Below are 22,349 nucleotides of genomic sequence, written 5' to 3'. Positions count from 1 at the left end.
TGTATGAGAAGAGAATAAAACCAGAAAGAAAAAAATACATAGTTCTGAAATAGTATCATATTATATCCTGTTCCTAATTCAAAACCCTTTTTGCTTCCCTTAGTCTGAGAAGACAAAAGGCAATGTGAATCTGAAGTACTAATGACACCTCAAGTGTAGATCGTTTTATTACATAGCTAGACTAGCAACACCAGCAAATGAGTAATGCTTCTGGAAACTTCACTTGAGAATAGGCAGAAGAGTTAGTTCCTAGTGAGCATATCAGTCCATCTGCAGGCATGCTAATATGGGCTTGAAGAACTGCTGGAAACTGCCAGATGGCTGAAGTCAACATACTGGTGACCTTCTATGCCCTTACAAATATTAGTAACCCCTGAGGCCATTGAAGGACTCTTCCAGTATATTCCTGTTTGTACCTTATGTGCTACTTCTTTAGGAAAACCAGAAAGGTAATTTATCATCAGACTTACTTCCTGGAATTTATATGAAATGAAGTGGTAGAGATATAATGGTTGTTTGAAGGTCCATTAAAGGAAAGCCACTTCCTTTACCTCAGAGGAGGAATTTACCTGACACTTGTTGGAGACACAGTACTCTGTTGGACAGTTATTAGAACATTGATACTGCTGTTAATAACAGTAAAGGGCTACACCACGTTGCCTCCAGGCAGATTACATGTGCGCACCTGTCCAGGACCAATCTGGATTCACTAATGAAAGACACACACACGTGCGCAAGCTCAACGCTGTGGCACACGCACACACACACACACACACACACACACACACACACACCCCAGTTCATTTTAAAATAACTTGTCCACCTCAAAGACTAGGCAGTTCCACTCCTCCCTGAAGCTAGCACATATTTCTCTCCTGTAATCCGGATTTAACACCCTCACATTCTATATTTTATCTTTGTTGACCTGGCTCCTTCTGGGTAACTCCATAGTCTTTGCTGCCCAAGATGCTTCTGGGAATGCATTCTTTCTCACCTACATTTCTGATGAATCTCCTTCTGTAACTCCAAAGCCAACCCTTCTCTCTCTCTGAGTCCTGATGATTTTTCTCTTCCTTTCTCCCAATTCCTAACCCATGCATGTAAAAGTTGTACCCCACTCCACCCAATCATTGGTCAATGAAGCTTTATTGATTGATTAAAAAAAAGAAAACAAACAATTGGGGCAAGGACCTTTAGTGTTTGGAGATGTAGATTACCACTTAAATCAAAGCATTAGAACAAATCCTACAACAGTTGTTTCCTTTCTTCATTCAGTTAAGCTTGTCACCAACTGGCCAAAGGACAACCTCATAGAAATCTATTTCACCTGTCTATTTCACCTGAAGACATACTCAGGCCATGGAGCCCTTATTATCTCTAATGCCCTAGTTCTTCCGAGGGGCTTATCCTATCAGGTAGCCACTTAAGGAGCATCGTTCGCACAGCTAAGTTTGTCTGCTTTACAGATAAAACTTCTTCTTTGGTTCATTCTTTTTTCTTGCTGATGCTGGCTAAAAGTCTAAGCTTGGTTTTCCTTTGGGCTTTTTCTGGAGTATCCTTGCCTCTTCCATGTGGTTTCTTGACTGCCACTATGAATACACCAGATTTCCTAAACCATACGTCAAAAAGGTACATACCTTTCTCTTCTCCATTGCTCTCTCCCAGAAGCTGGGGTACTTCATAGCTCAATGACCAGTTGTTTTTCTGTCAAACTCTATTAAAATTGCCCTTGAAAATTCTTCACAGTTCACTTAAGAATTCTTTTAAGAATGAGAGTAAGAACACAAAAGAAGCTCCTGATTCCACTGGTAACATTCACATAGATACCCAATTACTACAGACTTAAAGCAACATACAAAAGAATGAGGAATCAATACGTGCTATTGGCAAGAGCTGGCTTATTTATTTAGGGTTAGTTGAAAGTTTTGAAACAGAAGGAAAATCACTGCAGCCGAGTTAACCATCCAAGGTCTTATATCAGCATCGCAGAAGGGAACAAATTCATCATTTTCTAAACGCTATCCATCTCCAATATTAGCATGGCCAGAAATACAATTAGTGGCAATTTCTAACTCCATGAAAAAGTATTTATAAGGCAATGAAACCATGAAAATATACACCATTTCTGCCTAAATCACAACCACTAGGTGGTTTATAAAAGAAAAGAAAAGAAAAGAAAAGAAAAGAAATAAAGAGAAATAGAAAGCTAAACACAAGCATTGTGGCCCCATGCCTAGTCATTTTATTCCCTTGAATAAAGCTGTTGGAGATCAGCACCTGCATATTTTCCAACATGATCTCATTGTATAATGGTCCTTTGGTGGGCACATGATGGTTCCAGGTGTCATTGTCTTTCCAGTCTTTGGCATCCAGAAGTGGAGCATTTGCATGAGAAATGATGGCATGAGTTTTGGCTGTGAAGGCAAATTCTGCTCTGGAAAGATATGCAGAAAGGGACCAGCAGCTGAGGACAGTTTGACATATTTCTTATCTACTTGGCTAGCTCCTTTTGGACCTCTCTGTTTATCTGCAGAGAAGACGCCCCAGATTCCTCCCTTCATACTGCAGCTGCAGCAGTAAGTGGCAAGCAAAGCACTTGCTGCTACTCTGAGGTAAATCCACTCGCACAGCAGCCATCCAGGAAAAAAAAAAACTACTATATTAATGGAAAAAGATTTTTTTTTAAAAAATTATTAAAATAGGTCAGTGATGACACATCTTAATATTTCTCCAGGTTCTTTGAAGTATTTGTGAAAATTGAAATATAAAACCCTCATGGAGCTGGTCAAGTTTCACACAGACATAATCCATTCTTAATGCTTTTCTTTGTAAAAGTTTGTACTGGAGTCCGAGGAAGAATGTAGTTTTAAAAGACTGTACTTTACCAGTCAAGTATGCTGGCATACTCTTTCCAAGTCCCATTTCTGAATGCCTAGCTTAACTCAAGTTAACCGCAAAGAACAAAAGTCTTCTGTGGAAGAAACTTATGTACATGGGTCGTTTGTTAATTACAGAAAAATGTGAGGTAATGGTGCTTGCAAAAATTCTTTGGTACGGGAGTAGATCAGAAGACAAAGCAAAGCTAGCGGTATGGAGATATATGTAGGTCGGAGTTCGAATAAAGTTACTGAACAGCACATTTCAAACCATAAAATAAAGAAAAATTTCAAGGGGTAATGCTGGTTTGGATGATAGTTCTTGCAATATTTATTAATCTCTTAAATAAGTCTCACTAATCTCTTGCCAGATACAAGCTACTATTCTGAGCTCTAGACTTAAATAAAGTTCCTGGCCTGTTCTTTAGAACATTGCAAAGTTGTTGGCCACAAGTCTGTTTTACATGTTTGAGATGGCTTTCAACTATTATTTTTCTATTACCAAATGGCAAAAGACTTCTAAAAAAGAAATCACAGAACAAGTTCCTCACTTAAAAAATGTATCCACAACCAAATAGAAGGTAAAAGCTCCCATACTTATAGAATTAACCGAGACATTTTCTAAATGTCAAATGTTTGACTATATGTATAATTCAACAGAACCACTTCTGTATTTCAAGGGTGTATAATATTCAATATAGGTTAAATGTAACATTCTTATGAAATTGAAATTCACTGTCCTAAAAATAAGATGTATTTTTAATTATGTAATTTTATAACTGTAAAATTTATCTATGTATGTAATGTAATTCAATTAGATAATTAACTGTAACTATATATGTTATGTTAATTACAAAAAATGTAGGTTTAGTTTGCAACATAATGCTATGATGCACATATAGTGTATGAAAAGGAGGCTCTTTTGTATTAAATTAACAGATATGTCTTCTCACACTGTAAATCAGTCTTCATTCAACATTCACCCTAGATCCCAAGACGCCTTATAATTCAATCATTTAGCAAGGATTGAAAGTAAAATATACTAATATTTCCTTTAGGTCTCATGACTTGTTTTAGGTCATATGAAGCTTTTTCTTTGTTTATCTTGTACACTGGACGTGGTATCTCATCTTGTCCTGTCTGTTTCTCCAAATTACAGGTAAAGTGAATATTTTTTTTTCAAAATTCAGATATCTCACTCTCAGTTCTCATATTAGGATAAATTTACATTCCTTACTAAATGTCATCATCTTCAGTTACAAAAGAATAAGGGATAGAAAACACTTTCCATACTGACTGAAGGTGTCAAAGCCCTTGTCAGCTCACAGACTGGAAGTGTAAGGAGTGGCACTTTTAAGGCATGGCTTGGACAATCTATTCTCCCTGCCTCTGTGTCTCCTAGCAACAGTGATGTTGCAAAGACATAATTACTTATCATTTAAAGCCACAGATACCTAAGGCTTTCTTCACCTCATTTTAACATAGAGAACAATAATACAGAGCACTCTATCTAGTTATAGCATACTATCAATGTACAGCCAATGAATTTATATGAAAGTAACTAGGACCAGAAGAGGACACTAGGAGCAGTAGTATTCAGGAATAAAAATCACAGGTTCGTGAACATTTTATAAGCTGATAAGTTGGAAGTAAGAATGTATACTTAACAAAAATTGAGATATAGATAAAAATTTTTGAGACAAATGCTGGTAGAGTATGTTAAATATTATCTATTAAATTTTAAAAGCAATTTCAAGTAAGAACATGGAATGGTAACTAGTTTCCAAGAGAAAAATAAAGTTAAAAACATAGAACCTAGATACTTATAGTGTTCAGATCTTTAAAAGTGTGTGTGTGTGTGTGTGTGTGTGTGTGTGTGTGTGTGTGTGTGTGTTAGATACATTAGGAAAAAGATTCTTAAATCAATAAAAAAAACCCAGTGGTAAAAGTAGTCAAAGCTTTGCATTATTTACATTAGAAATAAAATCTAAGAAAAAATGTAGGTCTCAAAGTTATTGTGTGATGTGGCTTCAAAGTCTCTAATTTATGAACCTACCCGGTAACTGCCCTACAACCTTGTTCATGAAAGTTTTCTCTCTTATTTTACTTTAGCCTACCTTTCTTAATGGATTTCCTTTCTGTGGTTTAAAGGGAAGTTCCTCCCTCCTTTCAGTCCCCCCTTCTTGTATCTGATACAATGTGCTATTCCCTTTTAATGCTGCTCCACTTCAAGGCTTGATCATGGCCCCATTGTCTGCAAGTTTTTTCTCCAGATAAATTAAGGGCAATTTTATGTCAGCTCTTTTGTTGAACCAGTCTACCTGCAGCATTCTCTTGTCTCTATTTAAGGAGACAGAACATCAGATTCTGAAAAAAAATGTTGTTTCTGCCTCATAGATGGTTGGCCCATTGATGTATGTGAAGCCACTTAGAACAGTTCTCAGAAGATTACTGTCTTGTAGTCACTGCTGTCAACACAGGAGTCATATCTTGTTGATCTCATCTAACCCCATTATTTTTACCCTCTAATCCCATCTCCAAACACATAACTACAGTAGAGATACAATTTAACACAAAGAACCTCATAAATTAAGACTTATAATGACCAAGAGCTAAAAAATGAGATGAGGTTAAATTAAAAGAGTATTGTTTTATTTAATATGACTATAAATATTCTAAGTATAGAATGTCACTTTTAATACAAATTTTCTACAAATACACAAACAAGTACAAAGATTTTTCAGTGACAAGTTTGGCATATTCTCACAGCAATGGTCAAAGAAAATATTCTGTAGGGAAACCAAAACCCTGTGTAGTATCAGAAATATTTCTTTGTTATTTACAAAAAGGGACAAATCAATATACATTACCTATATTAGGGCATCCTCATATTTCCATTGTACATATGTGAATATTTAAATGTATTGCAATATAAGTATTCATTATATTTGAATTATCTTCATTTCCTCAAGTTAATTAATTAATTAATTAATTTTTGTTTTTTGCTTTATTTCATTTATTTACATCCCAAATGTTGTCCTTCTTCCCAGCCACCATTCAGGAGTTCTTCACCCCATCCTCCAACTCACCTGCCCACCCACAACTCCCATCCCACCCTTCAATCTCCCTTCCCTGTGGCATCCTCTACAGGATTAGGCATATTCAGCAGGCAGGCTTCTGCTACATATGTGACTGGGATCACAGAAGGACCAACCCATGTAGAATCTTTGGTTTGTGGCTTAGTCTCTGGGAGCTACCAGGGGTCCAGGTTAGTTGATACTGTTGGGGTTGACATCCCCTTAAGCTCTGTCAATCTTCAGTTCTAGGAACTGCTCACATCCCAGTTCTCTAGGACTTTCTAGAATCCTATTCTCGATCCCACCCCTATATTTCCATTCATTCTTTTGACTTGTTTGGGCTTCTTTCCTTCTTCCCCCGTACCTTATCCTGGCCCCCTTTCCCTCTTCCTTCCCCTCTATCACCCAGGCCCCTCCTCGTTCTGCCTCCTGTGATTATTTTTGTGTCTCTTTCTAGATGGGATTGAAGAATGCTCACTTGGACATTCCTTCCTTGTAGGTTGTATCATGGGTATTCTGAACTTTTTGACTAATATCCACTTATCGGTGAATACATACCATGCATGCCCTTGTGGTATGATGGGATATCTTTTGGGTATATGTTCAGGAGCAGTATAGCTGAGTTTTCAGGTAGAATTATTTCTAATTTTCTGAGGAACTGCCAGATTGATTTCCAGAGTAGTTGTACCAGTTTGCAATCCTATCAGGAATGGATGAGTGTTCCTCTTTTTCCACATTCTCGCCACCATGTACTACTGTCACTTGAATTTTTAAACCACCTGTGTACACCTCTGCCTTAGCACATCAAGTTTCTGTGAGGCTAGGCTTCTTCTCCCACTGAGGCCAGGCAAAGCAGCTCAGGTAGAAGAACATAGCCCACATATAGGCAACAGCTTTTGGGATAGCCCCCACTCCAGTTCTTAGGGAGTTAACACTGTGACAAACAAGTTTCACATCTAGATGGGAAGTCCTAGGTCCAGCCCCTGTATGTTTTTTGATTGGTGGCTCAGTCGCTGAGAGATCCAAGAGTTCAGGTTAGTTGATTCTGTTGGTCTTCTTAAGGAGTTTCTATTTACTTATGGGCTACAATCCTCATTTATATTCTTCTATAAGAGGACTCAAGCTCCATCCACTATACATTGTGGGAGAAGCAAGATTTGTCTTCTAAATAGGAAATTCTTCAGTATAAAAGGATTCTAACAACACATGATTTGGACCAGCTATTACCTTGCTTTGACATACACTTTAAATAAGATATTTAAGGTACAGAGAAGGAGCAAATATGTACATTCTCTGTGGCATGAAGATAAATGTGGCTCTGATTCTATTTCTTTTTTTAACTTTTCTTTTTATTGGATATTTTTATTTACATTTCAAGTGCTATTTCCTTTCAGTCCATAACTCCCTATTCCATCTCCCTCCCCCTTCTTTGATAGGGTGTTTCCCCTCCCCAAACATCACCCCCTTCCTGCCTCCCCACCCTGACATTCCCCTACACTGGGGAATTCAGGCTTGGCAGGACCAAGGGTTTCTCTTCCCATTGGTGCCCAACAAGGTCATTCTCTGCTACATATGCAGCTGGAGCCATGGGTCTAACAACGTGTAGTCTTTGGGTAGTGATGTATATGGTATCTCTTTCTTTAGGTTAGGGGAGTTTTCTTCCATAATTTTGTTGAAGATATTCACTGGTCTTGTATGTTTGGAGTCTTTATTCTCTTCTATACATATTATCCTTAGGTTTCATCTTCTCATTGTGTCCTGGATTTCCTGGATGATTTGGATTAGGAGCTTTTAGCATTTTGCGTTTTCTTTGACGCTTGTGTCAATGTTTTCTATGGTATCTTCTGCCCCTGAGATTCTCTCTTCTATCTCTTGTATTCTGTTGGTGATGCTTGAGTCTATGACTCCTGATATCTTTCCTAGGCTTTCTATTTCCAGGGTTGTGTCCCTTTGTGATTTCTTTATTGTTTCTATTTCCTTTTTAAATCCTGGATGGTTTTGTTCAATTCTTTCACCTGTTTGGTTGTGTTTTCCTGTAATTCTTTAAGGGATTTTGTGTTTTCTCTTTAAAGGCTTCTACTTGTTTACTAGTGTTGTCCTGTATTTCTTTAAGGGGGTTATTTATGTATTCCTTAAAGTCCTTCATCATCATCATGAAATGTGATTTTAAATCCAAATCTTTCTTTTCCATTGTGTTGGGATAGCCAGAATTTGCTTTGGTGTGAGAATTGAGCTTTGATGTTTCCAAGTAGTCTTGTTTTCTTTTGCTTAGGTTCCTGAGCTTGCCTCTCTCCATCAGGTTGTATCTGGTGTTAGCTTGTCTTGCTGTCTCTGACAGTGGCTTGACCCTCCTGTAAGCCTGGGTGCCAACATTCCTGTAGACCTGTGTTCTTTCAACCAGATCTGGCAACAAAGAGCTGCTTCTGGGTTTGTATGTCCTGAAGCCTCCAGACAGGTCTTTTGGAACAGAAGAGTTGGTCTTGCATCTGCTCTCAGGTATGTCAGAACTCCAGGGGAATGGCTTTCAGCTCTGGGCTCAGACAGATACCAGAAGGGTCCTGCCCCTGTCTGCTCCTAGGTTCCTGTATCCACAGGGCACTGGGCAGGTTTGTCTTGGGCCAGGAATGTGAGCAAAAGTGGCAGTCTCCTCTGAGCTCTCAGGATTGTCCACACTTCTGAGAGTCCATATTACACCCCCCTCTGGGATTTGGGTATAGAAAACTGTGGGGCTGGCTCAGTTCCAAGTGTGGATTCTATTTCTCCACGGACATGTTATGTTCCTTTCATCGCTGTTTTGAGTTGGTTTACATAATATATTTATCAATTTAATATAAACATTTGTTCCTTATAACATGACTGAAGCGCAGATTTAATTAAAACTAGATGTCTGAGTGCTCAGTGATTTCTTTATCCCACTCCATTCATACCAGAGTTTAAACTGAGAAAAAATAATGAGGCTAAATGTAGACCATCCAAGTTTAAGACCAACAAAGCCACTGTTAGTATGATAATATGATGATGTATTATCCTTGATCGTCAAGTCTGGTAGTGAATGTAAAACAGACTAGTATGATAAAGGCTTGGAGACACACAGGTTTTAATTAACCTTTCAAATAAAGAAATTATACTTCTAGGAAAAAAGGGGGGGTTTCCATGAGCTGGCAGCTAGCTTCTGAGACCTGTCTGTCTCCAACTACCAGTACTGAAGATACAGGTGCACTTCCTCATATCTGACTTGTATGTGAGTGCTTGTGTTATAAACCCAGGTCTTCTTACACAGCAAGCAACTTGCTCACGTGATCCACACCCTACTTCCTATTAAAAAATTAAATAAAAATCTGGATACATTATTTTAAGTCAGATAAAAACCGAAATCACAAAGGAAGAAAAGTAAGCTGCAACTTTTTAATAGGAAAGTTTCTGAAAATGTTAATCTATTGATGAAAAGGAATGGTACCTGGTCAAAAGGAATGTTCACTGGTTAGCAGACAACTACAGAGCAAAGCACACCAGGGCTGTTCTGATTAACAATATATCGTCTTCAGAAAAGCTGGCTGATTATCTTTAAGCCTTGTGAAGAATAGCTTGAAAATGACTTAGAAATAAAAGTCATTGCAAGATTTTTGTCTCTAGAGTTTAAGAACATTCTTTGTACCCAGTAGGATACAATTTGATCAGTTTGATAAAATTCTAACTTATGTGTGGGGAAAAGGGTTGGGATACAAAAAACTAATGAAGGCTTGGTGCCTGCCAAGACAGAGCATGCTGAGTTCCTAGATTTTATGAGTATTTAGTAAAAATAACTAGGAGACTGACTGCTTAGCTGAGAGACTGATTCTCTATTCAGGGAGGCACAGGTCCTTAGAATGGTCTTCCAAGAGGAAGGAGGGTCTTCAGAAAACTAAAGAAATAGAATCATCCTAAGTCAGCTGTGAATTTAGAAGATGTATTTTTACAAGAATTGGGACCATACACATGACTTATAAGTGTGGTTCTATTTCAAATACTGTGATAGATAAATCAAAAATTAATAATTATAGGTTATTTTTTGGTGCTCTTTATTCATGAGCAAGAAGCATACATGGTCTTAGGGACTGAATCTAAGGCATTGACTAGAAAGCTTATGCCATTTCACTGCTAAGTTGTATTCCCAGCCAAATGAATGAATTTTATTGATCATATAGACTGAGGTATCATATAAACACCAGAATTGCCCAATAAAATACTCCATGACTTTGTGTAAAGTACTTAACATACTGAGGTTAAAGTTTTTAATCTATGGAATGGAATAACTTTTAATGCTTTCATCTTTGTCTTTCAATTTTATGATATATATATATATATATATATATGGGTATTTTGTCAACACATGTATTTGTGTACCCCACCAGTGAATGCCAATGAAGTACAGAACAGGTTAGAATCTTTAGAACTGGAGTGCCAGATGATTGTACGTGGCCATGCAGGTGCTGGGAATAAAACCCAAGTCAGCTGGAAGAGCAGCCAGAGCTCCTTGCCTCTGAGCCAGCCCTGTAGTCTGTTGTATTCTTTCTTGTTGAATGGAAATTTTTCATTTGACAAGAATATAATTAAACAAATACGCGATTCCTAAATGAAAGACTATTCCAAAGGGGATGTACCTCACTGAACAGCCATATGCATGCCTGCCAGTGGAACTGAACTGGTTCCACTCATCCCTATACCCAAATCCTTTGGGGGAGAAAGTTGATCTCACAGAACTGCAGACAATCCTGAAAGCTCAGAGGAGACAACTACTCCTGCCCGTATTCCTGACATAAGAGAAAGCCACCTAGTGCCCTCTGTGCCCTGTGGGCACAGGAACCTAGGAACAGTCAGAAGCAGGACACCTCCAGCTTCTGCGTATACCCAAAGCCAAAAGACAACTGCCAAGAGCGCCAACACACCTGAGAGCAGATGTAAGACCAAGTACATATGATAGTATACTTAAGTGACCCCAAAAGTTCCACCAGAGAAATACTAAGCCTGACAAACAACTTCAGCAAAATGGTGGGATATAAAATTAAGTCAAACAAACCAGTAGCTTTCCTCTACTCAAAAGATAAACAGGCTGACAAAGAAATTAGGTAAATGGCACCATTCACAATAGTCCCAAATAATATAAAATAACTCGGTGTGACTGTAACCAAGCAAGTGAAAGATCTGTGTGACAGGAACTTTTAGTCTTTGAGGAAAGAAATTGAGGAAGATCTCAGAAGATGGAAAGACCTGTCATGCTCATGGATTGGAAGGATTAATATAGTAAAAATGACCATTTTGCCAAAAGAAATTTATAGATTCAATGCGATCCTCATCAAAATTTGAACTCAATTCCTCACAGAGTTAGAAAAAACAATTTGCAAATTCATTTGGAATAACAAAACACCCAGGATAGCAAAAATTATCCTCAATAAAAAAACTTCTGGGGGTATCACCATCTGACCTGAAACAGTATTATAGAGCAATAGTGACAAACACTGTATGGTCTTGGTACAAAAACAGGCAGGTATATCAGTGGAATAGTATTGAAGACCCAGAAATGAACCCACACACCTTTAGTCACTTGATCTTTGACAAAGGCACTAAAACCGTCCAGTGGAAAAAATATAGGATTTTCAACAAATGGTGCTGGTTAAACTCGAGGTCAGGATATATAATAATGTAAATTGAGCAATTATTTTCACCCTGAACAAAGCTTAAGTCCAAGTGGATCAAGGATGTCCACATAGAACCAAATATACTCAGCTAATAGAAGGAAAAGTGGGAAAGAACCTCGAACACACGGGCACTGAGGAAAATTTCCTGAATAAAACACCAATGGCTTATGCTGTAAGATCAAGAATTGACAATGGGACCTCATAAAATTGCAAACTTTCTGTAAGGCAAAGGACACTGTCATTAGGACAAATCTAAAACCATCTGATTGGGAAAAGAGTTTTACCAATCCTACATCCTACATCCAACAGAGGGCTAATATCCAAAATATACAAAGAACTCAATAAGTTAGACTCCAGAGATCCAAATAACCCTATTAAAAATGGGTACAGAGCTAAACAACAGATTCTCAGCTGTGGAATATCAAATGGCTGAGAAGTACCTATAGAAATGTTCAACATCCTTAGTTCTTAGGGAAATGCAGATCAAAATGACCCTGAGATTCCACCTCCCACAAGGCAGAATGGCTAAGACTAAAAACTCAGGTGACAACAGATGCTGGCAAGGATGTAGAGAAAGAGGAACACTCCTCCAATGGTGGGATCACAAACTGGGCCAACCACTCTGGGAATCAGTCTGGAGGTTCCTCAGAAAATTGGGCATTACACTACCAGTGGACCCAGCTATACCTCTCCTGGGAATATACCCAAATGCTGCTCTAACTTACAACAAAGACACATGCTCCACTATGTTCATAACATCCTTATTTATAATAGCCGGAAGCTGGAAAGAACCCAGATGCCCTTCAACAGAGAAATGGATACAAAAAATATGTTACATCTACACAGTGGAGTACTACTCAGCTATCAAAAGCAATGATTTCATGAAATTCAAAGGCAAATGAATGGAACTAGAAAATATAATCCCGAGTGACATAATCCAATCACAAAAAAACATACAAGGATGGGCTAGGTAAACCAGGAAAGGGAATAACATTTCAAATGTAAATAAAAATATCCAATAAAAAAAGGAAAAAAATAAATTGCGAGTCATGGCTATAGAGAGTACAGAGGAGTTATCACTGGCTTCAAAGGAGACAAACCCTATACCAAACTATATAATTTATGTGGTTATATGATGATATCATGGAAGTATTTAATTGAAATGTTGTACAAACACTATATTTAGAAGCTACTGGGAAGTAATTAAAATTAGTTCAATTACAAGAAAGGGTATGCTGGATTTAAAAATAATACCTTGAAGCATTGAAAAGAAATCAGGAAGTAATAAATTGTGGATTAAAGAAGAAAGCAGAGCCAATTGTTTTGAAGATCATTGTAAACTTTGGTTAAGCAAATAAGAAAATACTTAGTACTTAAGGAAGAGAAGCAGATGTTTTAAGAATATACAATGCTGGGGTGGTTAGAGTAACAACATTCTGTACATAGATGAAATACATATCTAAGGATGAGGAAGTTATAAAACCATCAAAAGATAGAACTCATCTAAAATATTATAAACTGACAATAGGGAGATGTGAAATAAAAAGAAAAATGTTTAGTATCAAACTCTGAAACACTAAAATTTTTAAAAATACTTAAAATAAAATTACTCAAGCAAAGGTATAACTGAATAAGAGAAGAGCTGGGAAATGCACATGCATAACAGAGCCTTTGTGAAAACTAGTAAATGGATACAAATTCAGTTTCTGTAACTGTTAAAAATATACATCCAAGTAAATACAGTTTTGGTGGATATCTAATTATTTTATGTTTGTGATTGTCCTACTGTAAACGCTCTTGTAATTTTCATTTGAAATGTTTCTTGATACATATCTGAAAGTTCATATTTGTGTATTAACCTTAAATATTGCACTATTGCTAGTGTTAATTAATAATTATAGCATAATTAGTTTTATTTTTTCTGATTATTTCACAGAGCTTTGTGTCTTACAAATGACAATGATGTTTCTTTTTTCCAAATATCTATGCTTTTATTTGCCTTTTGTATCTTATAATAAGGCCTAGTGTTTTCCAGTGTGGTGACAGAGGGATCTTAAGAGATGACAGGATTGCTGCATATCTGCACAGGCTTTCTTGCAAAGACATATGCTTCGGGTTTTTATGCAATGCTGTAAACCAGGGCAACTCCTTCATCAGACTGAGTAAATCAGCCATGATGACTATGTTAATAATTTTAATAGGTTTTGTTATGAGTGACTATTGGATTTTACCAAATTCTTTTCCCATTTTTTTCATATAATGATACCACATGTTTTACTTTTGACTATCACCTTGATAAATTATAATTGATTTTTAAAGCACTGAAAATCATCATATACTAAGAGCTAACACTGTTGTTTATAGAGTGCCATATATATATATGTATATATATATATATATTTCAATTTGCTTATTTAAATCTTAGATTTAGTCTAGAATTGGATGTCGTGGGTATAAGATGTGTACTCTATGTGCCTAGGGGATGAGATAAGATTAAAAGAAAAACGCTAGAAAATATCATCCTGAATGAAATAGCCCAGACACAAAAGTACACACATGGTATGTACTCACGGATAAGTGGATATTAGCCCAAAAGCTCAGAATAGCCATGATACAATTTACAGACCATATGGAGCTTAACAAGAGAAAAGACCACAGTGTGGATGCATCAATCCTTAGAAGGGCAAACAAAATAATCATGGTAGGAAGAGGGAGGGAGTGTTCTGGGAGGGAGAGAGGAGTAGGAGGGAAAAAGTGTGGTAGGATCAGATATGGGAAGAAAGAGCAGAGAAGTCCAGAGGGTCAGGAAAAATAATAGAAATATATAGCAGAGGGGTGGTGGGAAACGGGGGGAGGACGGGGCGGGGAACCTTTAAAAAGTTTCCCAGATGCCAGGGAAGTAAAAAGTTCCCAGGACCCAATGGTGAAGACATGAGGCAAAATAACCTCCAGAGGAGAGATAGAGCCCATAGAGACCATATCCAGAGGTTAGGCACAGTCTTCGGTCGAAGGATAGGGATACCACCCATCTTAAAAATGTTAACTCAGAATTGTACCCGTCTAAAGGAAATGCACAGACAAAAGTGGAGCAGAAGGTGAAGGAAAGGTCAGCCAGAGACTGTCCAGATGCAGATACTCACAGCATCAGGCTAAGCCTCGGAACCCGAGTGGAAGGGTTAGGGGAAGGACTGAATTGTAAACCCATATAAGGAACAACAATATCAACTAACCAGACCCCCCAGAACTCCCAAGGACTAAACCACTAACCAAAGAGTCTACAGGGATGGGTTCATGGCGCCAGCTACATATTTAGCAGAAGATTGCCTTATCTGGTGTTAATGGGGAGGTCCTTGGTCCTGTAGAGGCTTGATGCCCCAGGGTAGTAGGATGTTAAAGAGGTGAGGCAGGAGTAAGCCTCTTAGAGGCCTAGGAGGGGGGGGTGAGATGGGGGGGGAGACATGGAAGGGGATAAACATTTGAAGTGTAAATAAATAAAGTAACCAATTAAAAAAAACACGTAAATTTGGTAGGTAAAAGTAGTTGTAAAAGTAAATTTTGGGATAGTAGGAACTAGGGCATAGAAACTTGCAGCATATACACATGAAATTCTAATAATTCATCTTTAGTTTTTATGATTCCCTCAGATATTTTTCACAAATTTAAATAAATAAACAATTGAATTGCATTTAAACGTAATAGTAGCAATACAGCTTTAAGTTTTCCAAGGATGCACTCTTGCTATTGTGCATGTTTTAACAGCTGAGCATAAAATACATGAAGCAAGAAAATGGGACAACAATAAAAATAAATGAGCCTACTGTTTAATTTGGAGTCTGAAAATCCATTTTTTTATGTTTGACAGGTCTAGTTGTATACATATGTAGAGTGAAAACCCAACTTAAGAACACCATGGATTAATTTGACAGAATTGGCATTGAGCTAATTTAATAGGACAATTTCAGAACATTCGTGCTTTTAATGATCATATGTAACATTCACTAAAAGTATTTATTCAGATCTTGGCCAGACTTAAATTAAATTAAGAGGAACAGTGTAATATACCTCTCAGGTCACAGTATGAATAATCCAAAAATAAGTGACAGGAAAAATTATTTGAAAAAGGCTCAAAGAGTTGAATATTAATCTGAGTAGTATTACTCAACTTACTTTACATATTAATATTCTTAGCTTCTCACTGCTGATTATTAGATGATTTTTTTCTAATAGACATCTTGTGTGCTATGCATTCAGTGTCGTAGACATTCAAATGTCAGTCGGATATTTCACCACAAGAGAGTCTGAAGAGATCATTTTGATTCGTCGAAATGTTTTTGCAATTAAAAACAAATGGAAAAGAACAACTAATCTAAGGCCATAAATAAATAAACTGACTAATGAACTGTTTCTTAACTTATAAGCTCCTGTAGCTGTATGTCTGAAGTAAGTCTTGAAGAGAGATATGTATTAGATGTATGAAGATTTGTCCTCCTCTAATCAATGCTCGCTGATTCTGTGTGGGTGCGAGTTATTTACCATTCCCTTTGTTTGGTGAACTTGGGTCCCAGAAGCTTACATGTTTACGAGGCATCCCTTAATCATCACAAGATATCTGAATGTCTTTATTTAGCTGTATCAACAGACTGGTGACTATAACTCATTTTCATGGTTTTGATTTCTCACCCTCCTGAGCACATTGATAAAACTAGAGAGTGAATTCTAAAATTAGCATTCCTTAAACAGAAGGCAGGAGGGTGGGATAAATTCTTCACTAAAGGCAGACCTTGTTTCAAGAGAAAGAAAGGATGGGAAGCAAGTATAGTCACAGGCTTTTGTGGTAAAGTAAGACAGTATTATTAGGTTTGATGAAATTATGCTGGAACAGTGTGTTGAATTAAGAAGTGGTTTTTGATAATAAAACCAGAAATTGAAAGTCTAGACATATCAGTGTTCTGGGTGATGTGGTGCACAGCTGCCAGCACTGCTTCAACTTTGGCACTTAGGAGCAGAGTGAGGAGGGTCCGAAACTCAAGATCATCCACTACCAAAGAGAATGCGGTAAGTCAGGCTACCCTACACATTACCCAGTCTCAGAAAAACAACCATTAAACTAAAGAACGCAAACATACAAGAGGACAGCAAACCTGAGAGAGGGCTCAAGGTCATGTGCTAAACAGATAACTTTGTATGTAAAATAGATATGGTAAGTGTTTGGAGTGTTTCACAGTAGAAAAGACCATGAATTATTTTATAGGAAATACAAAATTTGAGCACTGTAGAAAAATTATAGCGTGTAAATATTTCTCCCAAGAATTACAATCAACTAGTACTAATTTCTTATCTGTCACAAATCCCCCATGATTTTGTGTGTTTACAACAAAATGACTTAGGACTAAAGATGAAGGTTGTTGCAAATAAACAAATACATAAATACATACTATAGTATACAGTTTGATAAACATTTTTATTAGATTGGAATTGGGATACGTTACAGTGACTTACAGGTTTGTGGACTAGTTAATTCAAGAATCCAGTAGGTTTTTCTATTTGTTTTTGTGTTTGTTTGTTTGTTTTTGGTTTTGGTTTTTTTTTTTAATACTCAAGGATGTCTCAGCTTATCTTTAGTATATGCTGAAATCCCAGTGAAGCCTTTAATGCCAGTGAAGAAAAGAACTTTGCAGGGAGATCAAGGGAGGAAAGGCAAAAAGCAAGGACTTCCTTCTATATCCTTTACATATGGTAATACGAGATCCTGGGGAAAAGATTTAGGGAGAATCATCCCATCTTAAATGATCCAGATTTAGGGATTAATGATGGGTCTTTCCACTTCAAATAATTCAATCAGGAAAAACCGCTCATAGGGGTTTGTATCCAGTCTCTTGGGTCATAGTGAATTACATATATTCCATACAAGTAAATAATTTTATTGTGAATATACACAGTCATTGGGGATTTGGAACTTATAATAAGTAATGTATAAGAAATAAATATACATTATATGTTTAATGATATATACTTTATGTTATATCTATATGTTATAAGTTATGTTATATCTATATGTTACATGTTATATGCTGTGTTATGTTATATATTATGTGTTATAATTTATTTGATATGCATAATTTATATGTTATGTTATATGTTTCTTATACCACATATATTATACCATATATCATATATTGTATATAATGTACCACATATTGTATATTAAATATCATATATTGTGTACAATATATCATGCATTTTATGTCATATATCATGTACTACATACCATATAACAAATAGGAAATATCAATATCACATATAACTTATTGCATATCAAAACCATATAATATATAAAAATTATATCATATGTTTATTACCAATTATCAGCCCCAATATATACATATATTTACATATATTCATGTATATATGAATGAAATAAAAATTAAGTTAAGGGCATTGGTGTACTTAGCACTATTTTATAGATATGAAAATGTAATATATAAAAGGTGTACATGGCAAATAAGAATCATGGAAGTTAAGTGCTATAGGAAAAATATTTTTAGGATATATCCAAGATATATTTCAGAACCACATGATCAATAACATTTAAATACTTCAGCTCCTTTAAAAGCAATAGTGGTCATTCTAATGGTAACATATTTTTGTTTTGTAATACCTGTCATAGTTGTTTCCCTGCTTAGTAAGTGATCAGCATCTTATATAGGATGCATTACATATTTCTGTGAAAGAGTTATATGTTTACCCATGAGATTGCAAAACCTCCCTAGGTAAAGCATTGTATCACTGCCCAGTTCAAATTTCCACTTTGTCTAATGATTTGCATGGCTGCATTTCTCAGTAGATCATAACTCTGCAAGCACAAGAACCTATTTGTCTTTGGATCTTCACAGTTCTTATGGCAAAGAATAACTTGGCAAATTCATGTTGAATTACAGAGTAGATGTGTACAAAATTATCAATAAACATGGGCTATAAGGTTCAGACTACCTAAAAAGTGCTGTGAAGGCTTTTGGAACCAGAAAGTGAAACATGGGTCTGAAAACATGGCTGAGCATTCAAGACGACATTTTACTTCTGCAGAGAATCTGAAACACAATTCAGTCACCTATGTCATGTGGCTAATACCAATAAATCCAGTTCCAGGGGTTCCAAATAATTAAGAAAATATTTGAAAAGGAACATACAGAAATACTTTGTTGTTAGGTGGTACTGTATTTATTTCAAGAAAGATATAATGTACAAATGCATGTAAATCATGGTAAGTTAGCTTTGTTTCCAAGTGCCTAAAAATTTAAGAATATGAGAAATTACTAATTTCTGGATAAGCCAATAAATGACAAATTAAAAGATGGATATAATATTCTTATTATCAAAATAAAACACCTGCATAACTGACAGATAATGAGGTCAAAAGAATTTTAAAATTCCTGAAGGCTTAATAAATTTCTCATGTTATATATATATATATATATATATATATATATATATATATATATATATATATATATATATGTTTTATTTGTCTATTAAAGGACTAATCAGGTAATGGTTAAATATCTCTAAATCAAGTTTATTTTTCATACTTCATACCATCATTTTATATTTGGTGAAAGAAAAAATAACATTTCACCTATCTATATAATGGTACTATTTCCTGGAGTCGTTGCCACTTATTGTCAAGAATAAAAGGGACAGGGATGGCACAACTAAATGCACAGTAGGGTCCCGTGTCTGAAGCTCTTAGCCTGTTTGACAGTGGACATGCTTGACTGATGAATGTCTTTGTGTTACTTCAGTGTGCCACTAATATTCATTTTGCTTTGTAACAAAGTAATAGAGGATAGTTTTGCCAGGTGAAGGATATTCTTTACTAAATGAATCAGAATATGGATTTCAAACAAAATTAAACTTGCAAACCATTCTCACACAGAAGCTTGATCCAGTCCAAGATGGCCATCTTCCATGTTGGACTGGAGTTACACTGGCATTGGCAGAAGGGCTATAGTTCTCATGTATGTGTCTTCTTAATATAGTGTTAACTTTTATAGCATAATGATTTTCACAATGGAGTGCCCCAAGACACAAATGACAAACTGCTTTAGGCCCAGCTTCAGAAATTATGTGAAATACTCTGTCAGATTCTGTGGACTAAAGCAAATAGTGTGCATATCTACAGGTGAAATTGGGATATAAATACTAACTAAGGAGATTAGTTGAAGAATTTAACTAGTTGAAGAAAATAAGAATTGTGTGCCTTATTACTAAAAGGAAGCATCAGTTTGACTTTTCATCATGGCCATTGAACGTAACTAGCAATTTAGTAATGCTCGTATGTGAGACCAGGCAATATTTAAATGTAAAATATTTAACTGATTTGAATATTCCATGTTGTTGGTTTGGAATGCCCTGTGATGAGTGCAATATGGTTTACAGTGGGGAATTTCATGAATTATACAATTTGTATAAAAATAAAATTTTCCTTCATTCATGTAAATAAAATGATTACGATACTTATCTCTCAAAAGTTAAAAGTGAAGAATTTCACACTGTTGTTTATTTATGTAATTTTTTCTGCTCTTCTCAAACAGCATGGTGATTATTGGCCTACATTATTGAAAAGCAAATGCAATCTGATCCCTGTTTTTGTTTCTAGGTCCAGTTGCATAGATCTACTCGACTATCTGTTATCCAGAAATTTCAAAAGGAGTTCATCTTTTTTAATTTAATGTCACTGAGCTAGAGATTCTGGAATTTTAGGATATATTCATTTAAAAGCTTTAGAAAATTTCATAACACATTGTGAAACTTTTAGATGTGAACTAAGAACTTAGTATATTTTAACAAGTTAAGAAACGCAGAGAATTGAAAGTTGTGAGTCTACAAGAAACAAAACGAAATGAAACAAGACCAGTCGACCAAACAAAAAACTATTTTTAAATTTTTTTTTAAGATTCCTTCTTTTTATTTAATATTTATTTTACACTTCAGATTTTATTCTCTGCCCAGTCTACCCTCTTACTGTTCTACATCCCAAACCTCTTCTAAGGCCCCCTGTGCCCCCGAGGATGTCTCCACCTCCCCACACCCCTGAGCCCCACCACAGTGCACCTTTAAACTTCCTGGAGCCTCCAGTTTCTTGAGGATTAGGTACATCTTCTCTGACTGAAATGCAGACCAGGCAATCCTCTGCTATATATGTGTTGGGGGCCTCATATCAACTGGTTTATGCTGCCTGGTTGGTGGTCCACTCTCTGTGAGATTTTGGGGGTCCAGGTTCCTTGACACTGCTAGTCTTCCTACAGGGTCACCTCCTCAGTTTCTTCCAGCTTTTCCCTAATTCAATCACAGAGGTCAGCAGCCTCTGTCCATTGGTTGGGTGCAAATATCTGCATCTGTCTCTTTCACCCTCTTACTCAATCTTTTGGGGGGCAGACACGAGAGGTCCCTTTTTGTGAGTGCTCCATAGCCTCAGTAATAGTGTCAGGCCTTGGGGCCTTCTCTTGAGCTAGATCCCAATTTGGGCCTGTTGCTGGATTTCCTTTTCCTTAAGCTCCTCTCCATTTCCATCCCTGCAGTTCTTTCAGACAGGAACAATTATGGGTCAGAGTTGACTGTAGGATGGCAACCCCATCCCTCACTTGATGCCCTGTCTTTCTACTGGAGGTGGGCTCTACAAATTCCCTGTCTCCACTGTAGGTCATTTCATCTAAGGTCCCTCCTTTTGAATCCTGAGAGTCTCACCTCCTGGGTCTCTGATATATTCTGGAGGGTCCCTCCACCGTCCTATCTCCCGAGGTTGCCTGTTTCCATTCTTTCTGCTGGCCCTCAGGATTTCAGTACTTTTCCCCATCCAATAACAGATCATGTTCCCCTCTTCTCTCCCACCACCCCCTTCCCCTTATAGGTCCCTCCCTCCCTCCCACCTTGTGATTGCTTTTTTCTCACTCCCCAGTGGAAGTGAGACATCCTCATTTGGGCTGTTCAGGTGTTGACATTACATACCATGCATGTCTTTTTGGGTCTGAGTTACCTCAGGATAATATTTTCTAGTTCCATCTATTTGCCTGGAAAACTCATGATGCCCTCGTTCTTAATATCTGAGTAATTGTCCATTGTATAAGTGAGCCATATTTTCTATATCCATTCTACTTTCATGGGACAACTGGCTTGTTTCCAGTTTCTGGCTATCACAAATAAGGTTGCTATGAACATAGTGGAACATGTGCCTGTGTGGCCTGGTGAGGCATCCTTTGGGTATATTCCCAAGAGTGGTATTGCTGGATATTTAGGTAGATACATTTCAAATTTTCAGAGGGACCACCAAATTGATTTCAAGAGTGGTTATAACAGTTTGCAATACCATAAGCAATTGAGGAGTGCTCCTCTTCCTTCACTTCCTTGCCAATATGTGTTGTCAGCTGAAGTTTTTTTTTTTTTTTTTTTTATTAACTTGAGTATTTCTTATATACATTTCAAGTGTTATTCCCTTTCCCGGTTTCCTGGCAAACATCCCCCTCCCCCCTCCCCTTCCTTGTGGGTGTTCCCCTCCCAACCCTCCCCCCATTGCCGCCCTCCCCCTATAGACTAGTTCACTGGGGGTTCAGTCATAGCAGGACCCAGGGCTTCCCCTTCCACTGGTGCTCATACTAGGATATTCATTGCTACCTATGGGGTCAGAGTCCAGGGTCAGGCCATGTATAGTCTTTAGGTAGTGGCTT

The sequence above is a fragment of the Rattus norvegicus genome, chromosome 2 (assembly GCF_036323735.1).
Source record: "Rattus norvegicus strain BN/NHsdMcwi chromosome 2, GRCr8, whole genome shotgun sequence".
NCBI lineage: Eukaryota > Metazoa > Chordata > Mammalia > Rodentia > Muridae > Rattus > Rattus norvegicus.
Note: the sequence above shows the minus strand (reverse complement) of the source record.